This window comes from Triticum aestivum, chromosome 5D (genome assembly GCF_018294505.1).
Source record: "Triticum aestivum cultivar Chinese Spring chromosome 5D, IWGSC CS RefSeq v2.1, whole genome shotgun sequence".
Taxonomy (NCBI): Eukaryota; Viridiplantae; Streptophyta; class Magnoliopsida; order Poales; family Poaceae; genus Triticum; species Triticum aestivum.
The window spans coordinates 201,417,453-201,437,906 of record NC_057808.1 but is presented as its reverse complement, the minus strand read 5'-3'; positions in this window follow the sequence as shown (position 1 = coordinate 201,437,906).

Below are 20,454 nucleotides of genomic sequence, written 5' to 3'. Positions count from 1 at the left end.
TCCAAAATTTAACACAACACTCTTGTTGTTCTATGTTGACACTAGAATTTTTTTTAAAGCAATAAGAGGCAACGGATATCGTTTTGTCCCAAAAGGTGGCACGTTCCCTAACGAAACCATCAGGCTTGTTGTGAGAACTTATGCCCAAACCTGCCCCAAATGAGACAACAATTTTACCACGGCATGTTGATGCCGCTCCATGTTAGCATGCCAAGTTTCATGAATTTCAGACGAGTTTTGGATTTACTAGAATTTAAAAACCAGGTATCTCAATGTATGCGGCCGAGTGACGGTGGCAGGGTGTTTGAAATTCGTTCCCATTTCTTTCATGGGACCTAAGCATGCACCCAAGGACACAGATTTGATTTTTCAACCAACTTATATGCAGTGGAGCGTGTGCATGGAGTTCAAATTTGAATTACGCACATAAAATGCCTAGAAAACCCAGTTAATGTATAAAAATGTCCAAACGAACCCCGAAAAAATCCATAATTTAATACAACACTCATGTTGTTCTATGTTGACACTAGAAATTTTTTGAAAGCAATAAGAAGCAACGGATATAGTTTCGTCCCCAAAGGTGGCATGTTCCCTACCGAAACCATCAGGCTTGTTGTGAGAAGCTCTAGTTTGTGAGAAGCTTATGGCCAAACCTGCCCCGAATGGGACAAATTTTTTACCATGGCATGTTGATGCTGCTCCATGATAGCATGCCAAGTTTCATGAATTTCAGACGAGTTTTGGATTTACTAGAATTTAAAAAGCAGGTATTTCAATGCTTGCGGCCGAGTGACGGTGGCAGGGTGTTTGAAATTGATTCCCGTTTCTTGCATGGGACCTAAGCACGTACCCAAGGACACAGATTTGATTTTTCAACCAGTTTATATGCACTGGGGCATGTGCATGTAGTTCAAATTTGAATTATGCGCATAAAATGCCTAGAAAACCCAGTTAATGTATAAAAATGTCCAAACGAACCCCAAAAAATTCCAAAATTTAACACAACACTCTTGTTATTCTATGTTGACACTAGAAAAAATTTGAAAGCAATAAGAGGCAACGGATATCGTTTCGTCCCCAAAGGTGGCACATTCCCTACCGAAACCATCAGGCTTGTTGTGAGAAGTTGTGGTTTGTGAGAAGCTTATGCCCAAACCTGCCCCGAATGGGACAAAAAATTTACCACGGCATGTTGATGCTGATCCATGATAGCATGTCAAGTTTCATGAATTTCAGACGAGTTTTGGATTCACTAGAATTTAAAAACCAGGTATCTCAATGTTTGCGGCCTAGTGACGGTGGCAGGGTGTTTGAAATTCATTTCCATTTCTTGCATGGGACCTAAGCATAAACCCATGGACACATGTATGATTTTTCAACCAATCTATATGCACTTGAGCATGTGCATGTAGTTCAAATTTGAATTATGCACATAAAATGCCTAGAAAACCCAGTTAATGTATAAAAATGTCCAAACAAACCCCGAAAAAATCCAAAATTTAACACAACACTCCTGTTGTTCTATGTTGACACTAGAAATTTTTTGAAAGCAATAAGAAGCAACGGATATCGTTTCGTCCCCAAAGGTGGCACGTTCCATACTGAAACCATCAGGCTTGTTGTGAGAAGCTCTAGTTTGTGAGGAGCTTATACCCAAACCTGCCCCAAATGGGAAAAAATTACCACGGCATGTTGATGCCGCTCCATGATAGCATGCCAAGTTTCATGAATTTCAGACGAGTTTTGGATTTACTAGAATTACAAAAGTAGGTACCTCAATGTTTGCCGGAGAGCCACGGTGTCGTGGTGTTTGAAATTCATCCCCACTTCTTGCATGGGACATTAGCATAAACCCATGGACACATATATGATTTTACAACCCATGTTGGTGCACCGGATCATGTGCATGTAGTTTAATTTTGAATTGTGCACCTGAAATGGCTAGAAAACCAATTTAATGTATAAAATGTGCAAACAAACCCTGAATAATTCCATTTTTTTATGACACACATATAGTTGTTGCATGTTCACTGCAGATAAAAGTTCTAGCAATTCAACACTGTCCATTGCCGCTGTGACCCCATCATGTAATTCAAATCAAGATGAAAAATCAAGTAGATCCCACACAGTTTATTATCACCAACCGTGTGAGATGCAGTACAAAATATCCTGGAGCACCGTCGGTGTATAGTACGCCTATGGCTTATGCGAGAAGGTGCGTCGGCTACAGTCCACAGCCGGCGTGTCAAACACACTAGCTCGCTCCCCAAATATCATTTCACTATTCAATCGTCGCCGGTGAAAGATGGGGACGTGCACCCGCGTCGTGAGGGAAACTTCGGCGGCCCACTCCGGCAAGAGCGCGGCCGCATCCGCCATGCGCGTGCTAACAAGGTGCATGAGCACGGCCACAATCTGCGACCGGGCGGCCAGGGCAGCCCAAACGGCTGCTGTTGCTTCTCAGGTGGCGGCAGCAACATCTGCCTCGGGGATAGCAACTGGCGAGAGCGGCACAACAGCTGTCCGTTCCGCACCGGCGGCCTTAGCCCTAATGGAGGCCTCCCACGACCATTTCGAGGCCACCCACGCCCAGCTCGTGGTGGTCACCGCACAAATCGAGCGAAGGTTCTCCGACAACGGTCGGCAACCCACGACCGAAGAGTTGGCAATCACCGAGAGCGTTCGAGCAGCCGTCCGTTCCTCCGCCGATACCTTGCCACGACAGAGCCCGTCCAAGCCCAGATCGTGGCCGCCCACGCCCAGCTCGTGGCAGCCTTTTGCAAAGAGACGGCGGACACGGATGGCGAGATGCTTGCCGAGTATGGTGCGATGGATGCAATGGAGCCCCTTCCCTAGGAGACCGTCAGGCGCGAGCTGGACATGGAGGCGGCGGTGGAGATCGACGAGCACCAGCCGTAGTAGTACTCTTTGTTTTGTTTAATTAAGAGTGTCAATCTTTAATTTATTAGAGTAATGTTTAGGTCAGCTAGCTCTGTTTAATTGCTAAACTTGCTCGATTAAGAAGTGTGGGTGTGCTGTAGTCTCCTTTGTGTACCCAAATTATGCAATGACGTGGATGACCATCGTAACCAGGGAAATTCGAACCAAAATTTTTCACGTTCAAACTCATCACACACGGGTTAAGCTATCTGAATCTTTTGTGATGTTCACATATCATACACAGTTCTAAATAAGGGACCGTGTCTGATGACACTTTGCGCACCAGTTTTTTCGCTGAACCGATTCCAAATTTTCGGCTTCCGCAGAAATATCTACCTCCATGCCCCCTTCCCCGTACCAAAAGCCACATTTCCCCTGTTTCCTCCTTCCTTTCCAAGTTGAAACCTTCACTCCTTGCTTGCAGCGCCACCTCCTCCCCGGCGACGCTCCTTCATGCTGCTCGGCCTCGTCTATCCACGCAGGTAATCCACACCCGGCCCCCATCCTCCTCCTTCCACATCCCACATGCCCCGACCGTCGGCGCGACACCTTCCACCCAAATCACTGACCCCCTCCACCAAATAAGCGCCGCCCTAAGACATGGTGCACGCAGTATAGCCAGGATCTCAAGGAGCATTTGGGAGCAGAGAAGCAAATCGCGGCCGCACGCGTGGATGAGGTCGCAATGGCTGCCATTCGTGCCGACCCCCAGATCTTGGAGGAGCATCTTGCCATTTGCTAGCTACGCCGGTTAAGCATGCTCGGTTTACCCGTTGCGTGTGATGCTCCTGCCTTTCCTTAACAAATTCTAGTGCATTGTGCTATCTAATTTTACCATGCAATCTGTTGCTCTAGTGTATATGTTCTATATGCCGTGCAGTGTGGTGCTCACCTATTAACTGTTTGGTTAATTAGTTGTCGTCTTCAGTTAACGTTTGGTTCAATTCTGCAAATGTGATGTTCAATTCTTCAGGCTGCAATTTTGTATTGTCTTCCATGTGAGAAATAAATCGAATTTATCTTTACAAAATACATGAGAAACGAATACAATTGCTATATTTCCAAGTTGTCAAGCATGCTTGGTTTGGTTATACATTGTGCAATGTGGTGCTCAGTTAACGTTTGGTTCATTTGTTGTGGTGTTTAGTTAACAGTTTGGTTCAATTCTGCAATGCGATGTTCAATAGTTGCGGGTGCATTCTGTTATTGTATACCATGTGAGAAGTAAATCGAATTTGGCTGTACTAAATACATGAGAAACAAATACAATTGCTATATTTCCAAGTTATCAAGCATGCTTGGTTTGGTTATACATTGTGCAATGTGGTTCTCAGTTAATGTTTGGTTCATTTGTTGTGGTGTTTAGTTAACAGTTTGGTTCAATTCTGCAATGCGATGTTCAATAGTTGTGGGTGTATTCTGTTATTGTATACCATGTGAGAAGTAAATCGAATTTGGGTGTACTAAATACATGAGAAACAAATACAATTGCTATATTTCTAAGTTGTTAAGCATGCTTGGTTTGGTTAACTATTTGATCTTCTATTAGGAGTATGTTATATTGTGCAATGTGGTGCTCAGTTAACGTTTGGTTCATTTGTTGTGGTGTTTAATTAACTGTTTGGTTCAATTCTGCAATGCGATGTTCAATTGTTGCGGGTGCATTCTGTTATTTTATACCATGTGAGGAATAAATTGAATTTGGATGTACTAAATACATGATAAGCAAATACAATTGCTATATTTCCAAGTTGTTAAGCATGCTTGGTTTGGTTAACTGTCTATTCTTCTATTAGGAGTATGTTATATTGTGCAATGTGGTGCTTAGTTAATGTTTGGTTCATTTGTTGTGGTGTTTAGTTGACTTCTTGGTTCAATTCTGCAATGCGATGTCCAATTGTCATGGGTATATCGTTGTGCATGTGAGGAATAAATCGAATTTGGCTGCACTTAATACATGAGAAACATATACAAGTGCTATATTTCCTAGTTCTTAATCATGCTTGGTTTGGATAAATGGGTTTTCCATGTGGCTTGAATTAATCTGATGAATCTACAATGTGCTTATTTTTCATCAACATATTTTACTGATAGCATGCAACCCTTATTTAACCTGATGACTAACTACCTTGTATGTGTTGCAGGGAACAATGGGAAGCACTGAGGTTTACGACCGAGGTTATCACGTGCATGGTCTGTTGTCTAATAGCACATTATTGTGCAATTGCAGGAACCATTCTAATATTTAGGTTTTAACAGTTTGGTCTTGCACATGTAGGTCCTGCTGTCAGAGGTTTTGACCAACTGTTCGACCCTTTTGCATATGGGGAAATGAGTTGTCCATGAATATCAATCAAGTCAAGAAACTCAGAAAGATTGTTAGGATAAAGAAATTATAGACAAAAAACAACAAGATCTTTGTCTGCACAATGAAGAAGACATCAGTTAACTACAAGATGGTACTAACTATTATACCTTGCCTTTTTTTATTCTTTGCCCCATTTCCAATATAGAGAAGATATTTATGCACATCCTCGTTTTCAGGCCTTTCCAAAGCAGTTCACTGATGATTACCTCTCAAACCACCTCTATGGTCAGGAGGCGAGGAAGGTTTTCATACAACACCCACGGTTCAATATTGAAGTGTTCCTGAAGAGGACGAAGGATGGATGGTCAATGATCTACAGGCACTGGCCTAAAGTTGCAAAGACCTTCAACATAAATGGAGGCTCAATATTCGCCTTCCGCTTCAGCAGTTTCCAGATGAGATGCATCTTTCTATGTACCGTCTATGATACTAATTTCGAAAGGTTCTAGATGTTGCATGTGAAACTTGGTGCTGGTGCAGTTGTGTAATGGGGTAGCTGAGTGCTGAAGATATATCATGTTGTACTCTGATGTATTTCAATTATGAAATCCTGCTTCCTTAATATCGAAATGAAATATATTATGTGCTTAATATAAATGTCAATTAGATTAATAAATGGATTATAATTAGTAGGGCAATTAGCCTGCTAATGGCCAATTAGCAGGGCCAATTAGCCTGCTAATTGGTTTTTCTATCGCAAACGGTTATTCAGAAAACACCATGGGAGATGACCTCAGACAACGCACATAGTTTCTAGGAATAAAACTTATTGGATCATTGAACAATCACACACGACATTCTCTTCAAAATTGTTTGTGTTAGGCCACCTTGCGCAAACGTTTACCACATAAAAACTGTGTGTGATGGATAGCCTTTGCCACACAGTTTCTTCTATGCACCTTGTGTGATGCATTCAGTAACGCAAACGGTAAAATTGTTAATATCTTGTGTAATGGCAACGCTATCACAAACGATTTAACGAGGAAATTGTGTGTGATGTACCTGCGAATGGAAACGTTTTCCTTGGAGCAACTGTGTGGGATGTATATACAAACGGAAACGTTTAAGGGGGACTGACTGTGTGGGATGTACTTACGACCGGAAATGATTTTTCTTGTATAATTGTATTTTTTAGCACTACTGTACGTATAACCGTATTTGGTCGCTCGCTGATCGCACACGACCTCATTTTGCCGAGTGTCTGTGCCAGGAGGGCATATCCCCGATGGTTTCTGGGTCATGTGGAAAGGACCCCCCCTATCGCCCACACTCACTTCACGATGGTTCCAAATGTCGTCGCGGAAAGGGGTTAAAAACCGTTTGTATAGCACCTCGTGAGGGAGTCCTGGATTAAGGGGTCCTCGGGCGTCCGGCATGTGTGACGCGGGCCGGACTAATTGGCCATGAAGATACAAGATAGAAGACTTCCTCCCGTGTCCGGATGGGACTCTCCTTTGCGTGGATGGCAAGCTTGGCATTCGGATATGAAGATTCCTTCATCTGTAAACCGACTCTGTACAACCCTAGGCCCCTTCGGTGTCTATATAAACCGGAGGGTTTAGTCCGTAGGGAGAATCACAATCATATAGGCTAGGCATCTAGGGTTTATCCATTACGATCTCGTGGTAGATCAACTCTTGTAATCCTCATATTCATCAAGATCAGTCAAGCAGGAAGTAGGGTATTACCTCCATCGAGAGGGCCCAAACCTGGGTAAACATCGTGTCCCCCGTCTCCTGTTACCATCGACCTTAGACGCACAGTTCGGGACCCCCTACCCGAGATCCGTCGGTTTTGACACCGACATTGGTGCTTTCATTGAGAGTTCCGCTGTGACGTCGAAGACAGGATTGATGGCTCGCCTTGTTATCAAGGACAGTATCACCTCCGTAAGAGCCCTAGCCTCAGGCCAAACCCTCCCGCTGGGCGGCTTTACCATGACCGCCCGTTCGGCTGTCAAGCCGATGATGACTTCTCAGGTCATCGAAATCGTCTCCGTGTTGACTCTGAATACTCCAAACGGATGGATCCGGCGGAGTTGTCGTCTTTAAACGAACTCCTGGATCACATCGCCGCTATGGGGGTCGCTACAGACTATGATCGGATTGGGCTTAAACCCGATCAGAGAGAAATCAAATCTCCGCCGATCACCCATCAGATAGCGGTCTTAGAGGAGCAAAGTAACAACTCTTCCCCTATGTTGAAGACAAGTTATGTTCGGATTTCCGAGCTCGAGGAGCCGGATACCTGTCTGCGGGACGACACTCCCGGTCCTGCAAACCAAGAATCGAGCGTCAGGCCTGGAAAATCGTTTAACACCCCGGAGCCCGAACTAATAAGCTCGGAAGTTTTTCAAACTCCGGACTCCAAATTGGGTCAGGGTTCGGATTTAAAGCCACCCACCCACCACAAGCAATATCCTCCAAGCAATTCCGGTCCTTCGGATATATGCGACCTCATGTACGTATGACAGCAGTCTCAGGAAATAGTCCATCACTTTTGGGCCAGATTCCTCCTTGTCAAAAACAAGATCGAAGATTGTCGCGACGAGGACGCAATTTCAGTATTCTGCAATAATTGCACGGACGAAGGAATCCTCAACGCCATCAACCGCCGTTGTGTATTACACTTCGCTGACTTGGCAACCATAGTACAGAAGTACTGCGCAATGGAAAGCGCCTGGAAAACTCAGACAGCTCGCAGGGAACCACCGGTCTCCACTCAACCACTCTGGCGGGCAAAAAGGATGCACCCTCGCGGGGCACCTGACCCCATAGTGAAGAAAACTAAGCCCATTACGGGACGCGGAACCGTTCTGGAGGGATGGCTTGATAGGCCATGCAAAATACACATGACACCGGATACTGTACCAACCCACAGCCTTAGAGCATGTTGGATACTCCGGCAAGTGGCCAAGAGCGGCGAGGATATCCTCACCAAAAACACCTCAGAGCAACGCCCCCCAGAAGACGACAACCTCAGAGTATTGATGGTCTTCGAGACTTTCGCTTCAAACAATCGCCGCAAGAGGGCACTCCGCGACCTCGCCAAAGTCTGCCAAGTCGCATCAATAAACCCCTGGAACGACACGGCCATAACTTTCAATGCCAGTGACGAACCAAAATTCCGGTCAGTCCAGGCACCAGCCTCCTTGGTCCTCAATCCAATTGTGGATGGCTTTCGGCTCACTAAAGTGCTCATGGACGGCGGCAGCGGACTAAACCTCATCTACGAGGACACACTCAATAAAATGGAAATAGATAGGAGCCGCATCGAGCAAAGTAATACGACCTTCCGAGGAATCATTCCCAACCGGGAGGCGATGCGCGGGGAAAATTACACTCGACGTGGTATTCGGCACGCCAGAGAACTATCGGTCCGAAGAGATAACCTTCCAAGTGGCCCCTTTCGACAGTGGATATCACGCCCTATTAGGGCGAGATGCGTTCACACGCTTCCAAGCTATACCTCATTACGGGTACATGAAGCTCAAGATGCCCGGGCCCAACGGTATTATCACTCTCGCCAGTGATCCGGACATAGCACTCAGCGCCGAAAACAAAACCGCATCCCTGGCCCTCGAGGCACTGTCCGAGACCCTTGCGGCCGAAGAGTTAACCGCACTACGCTCCACGGTGGAAAGGGACGACGTAATCCTTGATAAGCGAACCAAATCCACCTCACTCAAACCAGCAGACGAAATAGTCAAATTTCAAGTCCACCCGACGGACCCCAAGAAGACAGCTTCCATCGGGGCACAGCTGGACCCAACGGTTGACGCCACACTACGAGCGTTCCTGCGCGAGAACTGGGACATATTCGCCTGGCACCCTTCTGATATGCCAGGAATCCCACGCAAGTTGGCCGAACACAGCCTCAATATATTGAAGAGATATAAGCCGGTCAAGCAAACACTGCGGCACTTTTCCGAACCCAAACGACAAGCTATGGGGGAGGAGCTAGGCAAGTTAATCGAGGCCGGATTCATCAGAAAAATAAAACACCCGGACTGGCTAGCAAACCTGGTGATGGTGCCAAAGAAGGATAAATCCTGGCGCCTGTGCGTCGATTTCAAAGACCTCAACAAGGCCTGCCCTAAGGATCCCTTCCCCCTCCCCCGCATCGATCAGATTATTGAGGCTACTGCAGGACACGACTCACTGTGTTTCCTCGACGCATACTCCGGATACCATCAAATCAAAATGAAGGAGTCTGAGCAAGCCGCAACGGCATTCATTACCCCATACGGGCCTTTCTGCTTCAACACTATGCCCTTTGGGCTTAAAAACGCCGGCGCCACCTACCAACGCATGATTCAAACATGCCTGGAGAAACAAATCGGCAAGACAGTTGAAGCATATGTGGATGATGTCGTCATCAAGACTAGGCACGTCGAGTCATTAATAGACGACCTGCGTCTCACATTCGACAACCTCCGTACATATGACATCAAGCTCAATCCGGAAAAGTGTGTTTTCGGTGTTCCCGCTGGAAAACTGCTGGGCTTCATCGTTTCCAATAGAGGAATTGAGGCAAATCCAGCCAAAATCTGAGCATTATCACAATTGGCTACACCAACAGACCTTAAACAGGTCCAAAAACTAGCCGGATGCGTGGAAGCTTTAAGCCGCTTTATCTCCAGACTAGGAGAAAAAGCATTGCCACTTTATCGCCTTCTCCGACGCACCGACCACTTCGAGTGAACGGATGCGGCAACGGCCGGACTGTAAGAAATAAAGGCTCTTTTAGCAAGCAACCCAATCCTGGCCACGTCGAACGTCGGCGAACCGATGTTATTATACATCTCTGTAACACACCAGGTGGTGAGTGCGGTGCTCGTCATTGAGCGAGAGGAGGACGGACACAAGTTCCCACTTTAGAAACCGGTATACTACGTATCCACTGTCCTCTCACCATGCAAATCCCGGTACCCTCATTACCAAAACATAGCATATGCGGTCTTCATGGCATCCCGGAAGCTACGACACTACTTCCAAGAGTGCTCGATCACGGTGGCTTCCGAAGTACCACTCAATGACATAATAAACAACCGCGACGCTACGGGCCGGATTGCCAAGTGGGCCATTGAGCTCCTGCCATTCGACATGACATACAAACCACGCTGAGCCATTAAATCCCAAGTATTGGCCGACTTCGTCGCCAAATGGACAGAGGTCGAACTCCCTAAAGAGTACGACACATATTCCAACTGGGTCATGCACTACGATGGCTCTAAAATGCTGGCCGGCTTAGGAGCGGGCGTTGTTTTAACGTCCCCCACTGGAGACACAGTCCAGTACGTACTCCAAATATTATGCACAAACTCCAACAATGCAGCCGAATACGAGGCCTTATTACACGGCCTTCGGATGGCTACCTCCATGGGCATACAACGCCTGGAGGTGCGCGGGGATTCAAATCTCACAATATCCCAACTAAATGGAGACTTCGACGCCAAAGATCCGAAGATGGTGGCCTATCATAACGCCATACTCAAAATATCAGCTCGGTTCGAGGGACTCGAGTTTCATCATGTGGCTCGAGAAAGTAATCAAGCGGCGGATGTCCTTGCTTGCATTGGCGCCAAGCGCGACCCCGTCCCGACTAACATCTTTCTAGAAAGGCTCTTCAAGCCATCCGTGGTGTGGCAGGGTGAGAGCAGCAACACCAGTCCGGATTCGACTATACCCCCAGATTCCAAACACAATACCAATATCATCGGGGGCTCAGCCACCGAAATAACACCATCGGCCCATCTGATAATGGCAGTAATTGCCCCATGGACTGAACCCTTCTTGGCCTACCTTAATAGGTCAGAGCTCCCTGAGGATCAGAATGAGGCTCACTGCATTGTTCAGTGCTCGAAAGCCTACAAGGTCCATGCTGGAGAACTCTACAAGAAAAGTGCTACCGGAGTCCTCCAAAGATGTATCTCCAAAGAAGAGGGACGGCAGCTCCTGGCCGAAATCCATGCTGGTCTCGCGGTCACCAAGCTGCGGCTCGGGACCTTGTAAGTAAAGCCTTCCGTACATGTTTCTTTTGGCCGACGGCCCAAGCAGATGCACAGGTCCTTGTCCAACGTTGTGTCGGATGCCAGCTTTTCGCCAATCAAAGCCATATGCCGCCTATCACTCTACAAACAATCCCCATTACTTGGCCTTTCGCAGTTTGGGGGCTTGATATGGTCAGACCCCTTAAAGGAGGAAGCCATAAGAAAAAATATATGCTGGTCATGGTAGATAAATTCACCAAGTGGATAGAGGCCAAACCAGTTAAAACGGCCGAAGCCGGACCAGTGATAAACTTTATATCCGGTGTCGTGCACCGTTATGGTGTCCCACATAGCATCATCACCAATAACGGCTCCAATTTTACAGCCGATGAAGTGAAAACCTGGTGTGCTAACCTGGGCATTAAGCTCGATTACGCCTCCGTCTATCACCCACAAACAAACGGTCAAGTCGAACGAGCTAATGGTATTATCGTGAGCGGAATTAAGCCTAGACTAGTGCGGTCTTTGAAAGAATCAGACAAGCACTGGGTTGAGGAGCTCGACTCCGTACTCTGGGGGCTGCGGACCACGCCCAATCGCACTACCGGATACACACCATTCTTCATGGTGTACGGCGCAGAGGCCGTTTTGCCCTACGACATCATTCCTGACTCACCTCGAGTGCGCATGTATGAAGAGAGAGAGAGGCCGAGCTTGATCGGCAGGACAGTCTAGATGCCCTGGAGGAGGAGCGCGACGTTGCAAAAGCCCGTTCTGCATTCTATCAACAACAGGCTCGCAGATACCAAAGCAGAGAAGTGCGGGCCAAGACTTATAATGTTGGTGAACTCGTTCTACGCTTGCCAGAAAAGAAAAAGGACAAACTCAAGCCCAAGTGGGAGGGTCCCTTCATCATAGATGAAGTTCTCACTGGAGGAGCATACCAGCTGCGTGATGCATCGGACAATCGCTTAGAGCCGAACCCGTGGAATGCCGCCAGACTCCGAAGATTCTACACCTAGAGCCGTACTCTTTGTTCGCCTTCTTCTCCCTTCGTTTCCTTTTTTCTCTCTGTTTTATTTTTCTCTAGCTCTATAGCTCTTGTGCGGCCAAACCGCACACCTATGACGTACACATCCTTAAATGTATACGCTCATAATACCTGGGGGCTTCTTTTACAGAAGCTTATTATTATTTTTCGAGCATCAAGCTCACCACATATGTATCCTTTCCTCATATGTACCTTTTCTTCGCCATTATATGCACCGTTATGACTTAAGTTTTTGCCAAGCTGGGTTGCCTGGCTCCTGTGCTTATGCCCTACGTTCCCGTTTGTTCGGCTAGGGCATAAAGGGAGCACCTTTGCGATTGTTACAGCCGGATCATCCGGACTTGTACCTCGGACTGGGTAAAGCCGAAAGCTAGCGTTCTTAAGGGAATATTCAGTCGGCGAACTAAAGACGTTATACCTTAATTACACAGTGAACCCCCAGATGTTACATATACTGTGATTTTTCAATCACAGTTCGGGATGCATACTAACGCATGTTCACCCAGGGAAAGGAACCCTTAACGGAACTATTCTCCCTGGAAGATGTTTCTTACAATCAACAAGTAATATAACATAGCTAGCCGGATACAACTTGTCTGTTCAAGCAACTATGACCCCTACACCTGGTTTCCACGCATACCCCGGTCTATATTGCCACTCTGGTATTCAGAAACACTCCGCACCTTCGGGTCCAGAGGTAGAAGCGAAAAGGACTGCCATGACAATCGTTTTACAATACGGCTAGGGACAAATTTGTCAATTGAAGTACATAGTCACTTGGACTAAAGAACTTCTTCCTCTATGCCGTCTAACAGGCTGTCTAGCTTACAATCCTGTTGGGAAAACTTGGCGGCTATCTTTACTTGGTCATATACCAAACTAACTGGAATTTCTTGTCCATCTGACCCCCGAGGTCTAACCCGGGCCATATGATTCGGATCAAGCTTGGTGTACCGTGTTTTTACCATGGCCCAGGCCTCTCGCGCACCTTCTCGGCAGGCCGATATCTTCCATAATCGAAAGTGCCGCCGAGCTCCTTGGAATAGCTTCACAAGCTCCTCCATACTTCCTAGAGGGGAGGCGGATGGCCACAAAGCCTTGGCAACGCTCCGCATTACTTGTCGAGCTCGCTCGTGCACTTGGGATAGCTCTTGCAGCAGATCGCCTTGAGATCCGGACATTTCCTCTTCGGGGCGGCCAGTCAGCATACCTGCAGACATAAATCTGTCAGCTCATTTTTTCGCTGAACTACACGGAGGTAAGTTCAAAAGCATACTGAATATGCCGCCTCGTACCCTCCTATTTTCCTTTACGGCGTCAGCTAGCTGGGCTCGTACGTCTTTTAGCTCTTCGCCCAACAGGATGTTGGAATCCTGCAGCTTGTTCTTATCATCCATGACCCGTGTCAGCACACGTTCTCCTATGGCCAGTTGCTTTCGGCCAGTTGTTTACCCGCCTACGCGACTTTCAGTTCCTCTTTCAGTTGATCTACTGATCCTGTCATCGGAAACGCAACAGTATTAACATTACTGGTACATGATACCACTTTTTCTGGATAGAGGGGAACATTACCAGGCGGTGCTTCCTTGAACTTCTCCAGTTCGGTGGTAACAACAGCTAGCTGAGTCCGGCACTTTTCCAGCTCATGAGACAGCATGTTGTTCTTCTCTGTGAGCACCTGATTATACAATGATCCTTAAATCAGTTGTTTCAACTGTTTCAAGTCTCAGGGGCTACTGGTACATGATTACCAGATCTGTGCAATGTGTACTTACCCTCATATCTTTCAAGTACTAGTCAGTGGCCCTGGTAAGCCCATCCCGAGCAGCTCGGATGTACGCATCAGCCGAGTTGAAGGCGTCGAACACCTCTTTAGCAAAGCCGGGCTCACGAAGAGCGGCCCTCCGGCGCTGATGATTCATGGCACTCTCTACTTTAGAATTCGTGACAGATACATTATCCGAATCCTATGAAGGAGGACAATCCGGCGTTACTCCCGCATCTGCCCCCGCCCTAGAAGCAGGCTCTAGAACCTGATTGGTGGGGGCACGACCGACAGGCTCCTCGGACACGATCCGACGAACGCTCTTCCTGATAAAACACAGCGGACAATGTCATGGTTCGATGTGACTGCCATAGGGCATATTTAAAGCCATACCTCTTTGAGGAAGGTACGGCTGTGTTGTCATTTGCCTTTCTCTTCGAAGACCTGCCCGGCGCAGGCGCCGCTCTCTTCTGAGATGCCTCTGCTGCAATATGACACATCGAGCACCTCCCCTTTGGAGCACAAGATAGTGCGGCGGGTGAGGCATAATGAGGAAGCTCCTTCAGAGGAAATGACTCCTGATTACTTACATATGAGGCAGGAAGGAGGCCGGGATAATCGGCCGTGATGGCCACTTATGTGCCATCATAGTTCGCCTGGTAGAAGACTCCCTCCTTGAGCTCCACGAATATGTCCGGATCTTCTTCGAATCCGGGATCAAGGTCCCGGTTATGGTCCTTCAGCTGTGGAGCGGGGCTATGGATCCCCGCGGCGACCCTCCGCCATTCCTATTTGACGGACGGGTTAATGTCGGTTAAAACTGACTCGGGGAGAGGATTGAATAAGATGGTGGGATTAAAACTCACCAAGGTAGGAGGATTGTACATGGAAACTCCCACTCGACGCGTAAGACGAGTGAACTCCTCTTTCTTCCCTTTATACAGATCGGCCAATATTGCGCCCAGGGCGGTGAGGGAATCCGGACCCTTTTGTCCGCAGCGTGAGGCATCATCTTCCCCATTGTAGTGCCACATAGGGAGCCCCCTGAATTGGAGCGGCTGAACACCTCGCGCTATGGAAGTTGCCATTACCTCGATTATTGATAATCCAGACTGGGCAAGTGTCCTTATCTTGCCCATTAATTGTTGGACTTCTGCGTTGTCTTCCTCCTCGAGGCTCCGAGGACGCCAGCTGTGGCGTTTCCTCAACGGAGCGGTGGAAAATTCGGGAAGGCCCATTCGGACTGGGTCAGGGAGGGCGACATCTTCAATATAAAACCACTCCGAGGGCCACTCTTCGGATGCCTTCTTCGGTGTGCCGGACAAGTATCCGGTCCTGGCTATGCGCCATATCTCGGCGCCGCCCACCTTGAATACGGATCCCTTTTGGGTATGAGGGACGAGGCAGAAAAGTTTCCTCCATATATCACAGTGGGCCTCACAGCCCAGGAATAGCTCGCAAAGAGCGACAAAACCCGCGATATGCAGGATGGAGGCCGGAGTGAGGTTGTGCAGTTGGAGGACGTAGTACTCCAGGAGACCTCGAAGGAAAGGGTGGATTGGAAACCCGACGCCTCTTATTAAGAAGGATATGAAGCACACTCGCTCCCCCCTGGTTGGATTAGGGAATTTTCCGCCAAGGCTTTGCCTGTAAAAGAGGTTAATCCTGCCCGGACGGGGACTAGATCCGCGGGGGGAAGGAATCCCTGCGTTTGAAGCTTACTCAGCTGATCATGGGATACCGAACATTTCTCCCAATCACCTTTTTCGGAGCCATGGGGGCGGGAGGAAGAACTGGGAACGCTAGCCATGTTGGAATGGTTTCTCCTAGCAGGCTCTAAGGATTTTCCGCCTCGTACGAGTGTTGGGGAACGTAGTAATTTCAAAAGAAAATCCTACGCACACGCAAGATCATGGTGATGCATAGCAACAAGAGGGGAGAGTGTCATCTACGTACCCTCGTAGACCGTAAGCGGAAGCGTTATAACAATGCGGTTGATGTAGTCGTACGTCTTCACGATCGACCGATCCTCAGCACCGAACGTACGGCACCTCCGCGTTCAGCACACGTTCAGATCGGTGACGTCCCGTGAACTCACGATCCAGTAGAGCTTCCGGGAAGAGCTTCGTCAGCACGATGGCGTGGTGAGTGTGATGATGATGCTACCGACGCAGGGCTTCGCCTAAGCACCGCTACAATATGACCGAGGTGCATTATGGTGGAGGGGGCCACCGCACACGGCTAAGAGATCAATGATCAATTGTTGTGTCTTGGGGTGCCTCCCTGCCCCCGTATATAAAGGAGCTAGGGGGAGGCGGCCGGCCAGGAGGAGGGCGCGCCAAGGGGGGAGTCCTACTCCCACCGGGAGTAGGACTCCTCCTTTCCTAGTAGGAGTAGGAGAAGGGGGAAGGAGGAGAGAGAGGGGAAGGAAAGGGGGGCGCCCCCCCCTCCTTGTCCAATTCGGACTAGAGGGGGAGGGGGCGCGCGGCCTGCCCTGGCCGCCCCTCCTCTTCTCCACCAAGGCCCAATAGGCCCATTATACTCCCCGGGGGGTTCCGGTAATCCCCCGGTACTCCGGTATATGTCCGAAACCTCCCGAAACACTTCCGGTGTCCAAACATAGTCGTCCAGTATATCGATCTTTACGTCTCGACCATTTCGAGACTCCTCATCATGTCCGTGATCATATCCGGGACTCCGAACTTCCTTCGGTACATCAAAACACAAAAACTCGTAATACCGATCATCACAGAACTTTAAGCGTGCAGACCCTACGGGTTCGAGAACTATGTAGACATGACCGAGACATGTCTCCGGTCAATAACCAATAGCGGAACCTGGATGCTCATATTGGTTCCTACATATTCTACGAAGATCTTTATCGGTCAAACCGCATAACAACATACGTTGTTCCCTTTGTCATCGGTATGTTACTTGCCCGAGATTCGATCGTCGGTATCTTAATACCTAGCTCAATCTTGTTACCGACAAGTCTCTTTCCTCGTTCCGTAATGCATCATCCCGCAACTAACTCATTAGTCACATTGCTTGCAAGGCTTCTTGTGATGTGCATTACCGAGAGGGCCCAGAGATACCTCTCCGACAATCGGAGTGACAAATCCTAATCTCGATCTATGCCAACTCAACAAACACCATCGGAGACACCTGTAGAGCACCTTTATAATCACCCAGTTACGTTGTGACGTTTGGTAGCACACAAAGTGTTCTTCCGGTATTCGGGAGTTGCATAATCTCATAGTCACAGGAACATGTATAAGTCATGGAGAAAGCAATAGCAGTAAACTAAACGATCAAGTGCTAAGCTAACGGAATGGGTCGAGTCAATCACATCATTCTCCTAATGATGTGATCCCGTTAATCAAATGACAACTCATGTCCATGGCTAGGAAACTCAGCCATCTTTGATTTAACGAGCTAGTCAAGTAGAGGCATACTAGTGACACTATGTTTGTCTATGTATTCACACATGTATTATGTTTCCGGTTAATACAATTCTAGCATGAATAATAAACATTTATCATGATATGAGGAAATAAATAATAACTTTATTATTGCCTCTAGGGCATATTTCCTTCAGTCTCCCACTTGCACTAGAGTTAATAATCTAGATTACACAGTAATGATTCTAACACCCATGGAGTCTTGGTGTTGATCATGTTTTGCTCGTGGAAGAGGCTTAGTCAACGGGTCTGCAACATTCAGATCCGTATGTATCTTGCAAATCTCTATGTCTCCCACCTGGACTTGATCCCGGATGGAATTGAAGCGTCTCTTGATGTGCTTGGTTCTCTTGTGAAATCTGGATTCCTTTGCCAAGGCAATTGCACCAGTATTGTCACAAAAGATTTTCATTGGACCCGATGCACTAGGTATGACACCTAGATCGGATATGAACTCCTTCATCCAGACTCCTTCATTTGCTGCTTCCGAAGCAGCTATGTACTTCGCTTCACACGTAGATCCCGCCACGACGCTTTGTTTAGAACTGCACCAACTTACAGCTCCACCATTCAATATAAACACGTATCCGGTTTGTGATTTAGAATCGTCCGGATCAGTGTCAAAGCTTGCATTGACGTAACCATTTACGACGAGCTCTTTGTCACCTCCATAAACGAGAAACATATCCTTAGTCCTCTTTAGGTACTTCAGGATGTTCTTGACCGCTGTCCAGTGATCCACTCCTGGATTACTTTGGTACCTGCCTGCTAAACTAATAGCAAGGCACACATCAGGTCTGGTACACAGCATTGCATACATGATAGAGCCTATGGCTGAAGCATAGGGAACACTTTTCATTTTCTCTCTATCTTCTGCAGTGGTCGGGCATTGAGTCTGACTCAACTTCACACCTTGTAACAGAGGCAAGAACCCTTTCTTTGCTTGATTCATTTTGAACTTTTTCAAAACTTTGTCAAGGTATGTGCTTTGTGAAAGTCCAATTAAGCGTCTTGATCTATCTCTATAGATCTTGATGCCCAATATGTATCCAGCTTCACCGAGGTCTTTTATTAAAAAAAACTCTTATTCAAGTATCCTTTTATGCTATCGAGAAATTCTATATCATTTCCAAACAACAATATATCATCCACATATAATATTAGAAATACTATAGAGCTCCCACTCACTTTCTTGTAAATATAGGCTTCTCCAAAAGTCTGTATAAAACCATATGCTTTGATCACACTATCAAAACGTTTATTCCAACTCTGAGAGGCTTGCACCAGTCCATAAATGGATCACTGGAGCTTACACACTTTGTTAGCTCCCTTTGAATTGATAAAACCTTCTGGTTGCATCATATACAACTCTTCTTCCAGAAATCCATTCAGCAATGCAGTTTTGACATCCATTTGCCAAATTTCATAATCATAAAATGCGGCAATTGCTAACATGATTCGGACAGACTTAAGCATTGCTACGGGTGAGAAAGTCTCATCGTAGTCAACCCCTTGAACTTGTCGAAAACCTTTCGCAACAAGCCGAGCTTTGTAGACAGTAACATTACCGTCAGCGTCAGTCTTCTTCTTGAAGATCCATTTATTCTCTATGGCTTGCCGATCATCGGGCAACTCAATCAAAGTCCACACTTTGTTCTCATACATGGATTCCATCTCAGATTTCATGGCCTCAAGCCATTTTGCGGAAACTGGGCTCACTATCGTTTCTTCATAGTTCGTAGGTTCGCCTTGGTCAAGTAACATGACCTCCAGAATAGGATTACCGTACCACTCTGGTGCGGATCTTACTCTGGTTGACCTACGAGGTTCGGTAGTAACTTGATCTAAAGTTTCATGATCAATATCATTAGCTTCCTCACTAATTGTTGTAGGTGTCACAGGAACTGGTTTCTATGATGAACTACTTTCCAATAAGGGAGCAGGTACAGTTACCTCATCAAGTTCTACTTTCCTCCCACTCACTTCTTTCGAGAGAAACTCCTTCTCTAAAAAGGATCCATTTTTTAGCAACAAATGTCTTGCCTTCGGATCTGTGATAGAAGGTGTACCCAACAGTTTCCTTTGGGTATCCTATGAAGACACATTTCTCCGATTTGGGTTCGAGCTTGTCAGGTTGAAGCTTTTTCACATAAGCATCGCAGCCCCAAACTTTAAGAAACGACAACTTTGGTTTCTTGCCAAACCACAGTTCATAAGGTGTCGTCTCAATGGATTTCGATGGTGCCCTATTTAACGTGAATGCAGCCGTCTCTAAAGCATAACCCCAAAACGATAGCGGTAAATCAGTAAGAGACATCATAGATCGCACCATATCTAGTAAAGTACGATTACGACGTTCGGACACACCATTACGCTGTGGTGTTCCGGGTGGCGTGAGTTGCGAAACTATTCCGCATTGTTTCAAATGTAGACCAAACTCGTAACTCAAATATTCTCCTCCACGATCAGATCGTAGAAACTTTATTTTCTTGTTACGATGATTTTCCACTTCACTCTGAAATTCTTTGAACTTTTCAAATGTTTCAGACTTATGTTTCATTAAGTAGATATACCCATATCTGCTCAAATCATCTGTGAAGGTGAGAAAATAACGATACCCGCCGCGAGCCTCAATATTCATTGGACCACATACATCAGTATGTATGATTTCCAATAAATCTGTTGCTCGCTCCATTGTTCCGGAGAACGGCGTTTTAGTCATCTTGCCCATGAGGCATGGTTCGCAAGTACCAAGTGATTCCAGAAAGTCCATCAGTATGGAGTTTCTTCATGCGCTTTACACCAATATGACCCAAACGGCAGTGCCACAAATAAATTGCACTATCATTATCAACTATGCATCTTTTGGCTTCAACA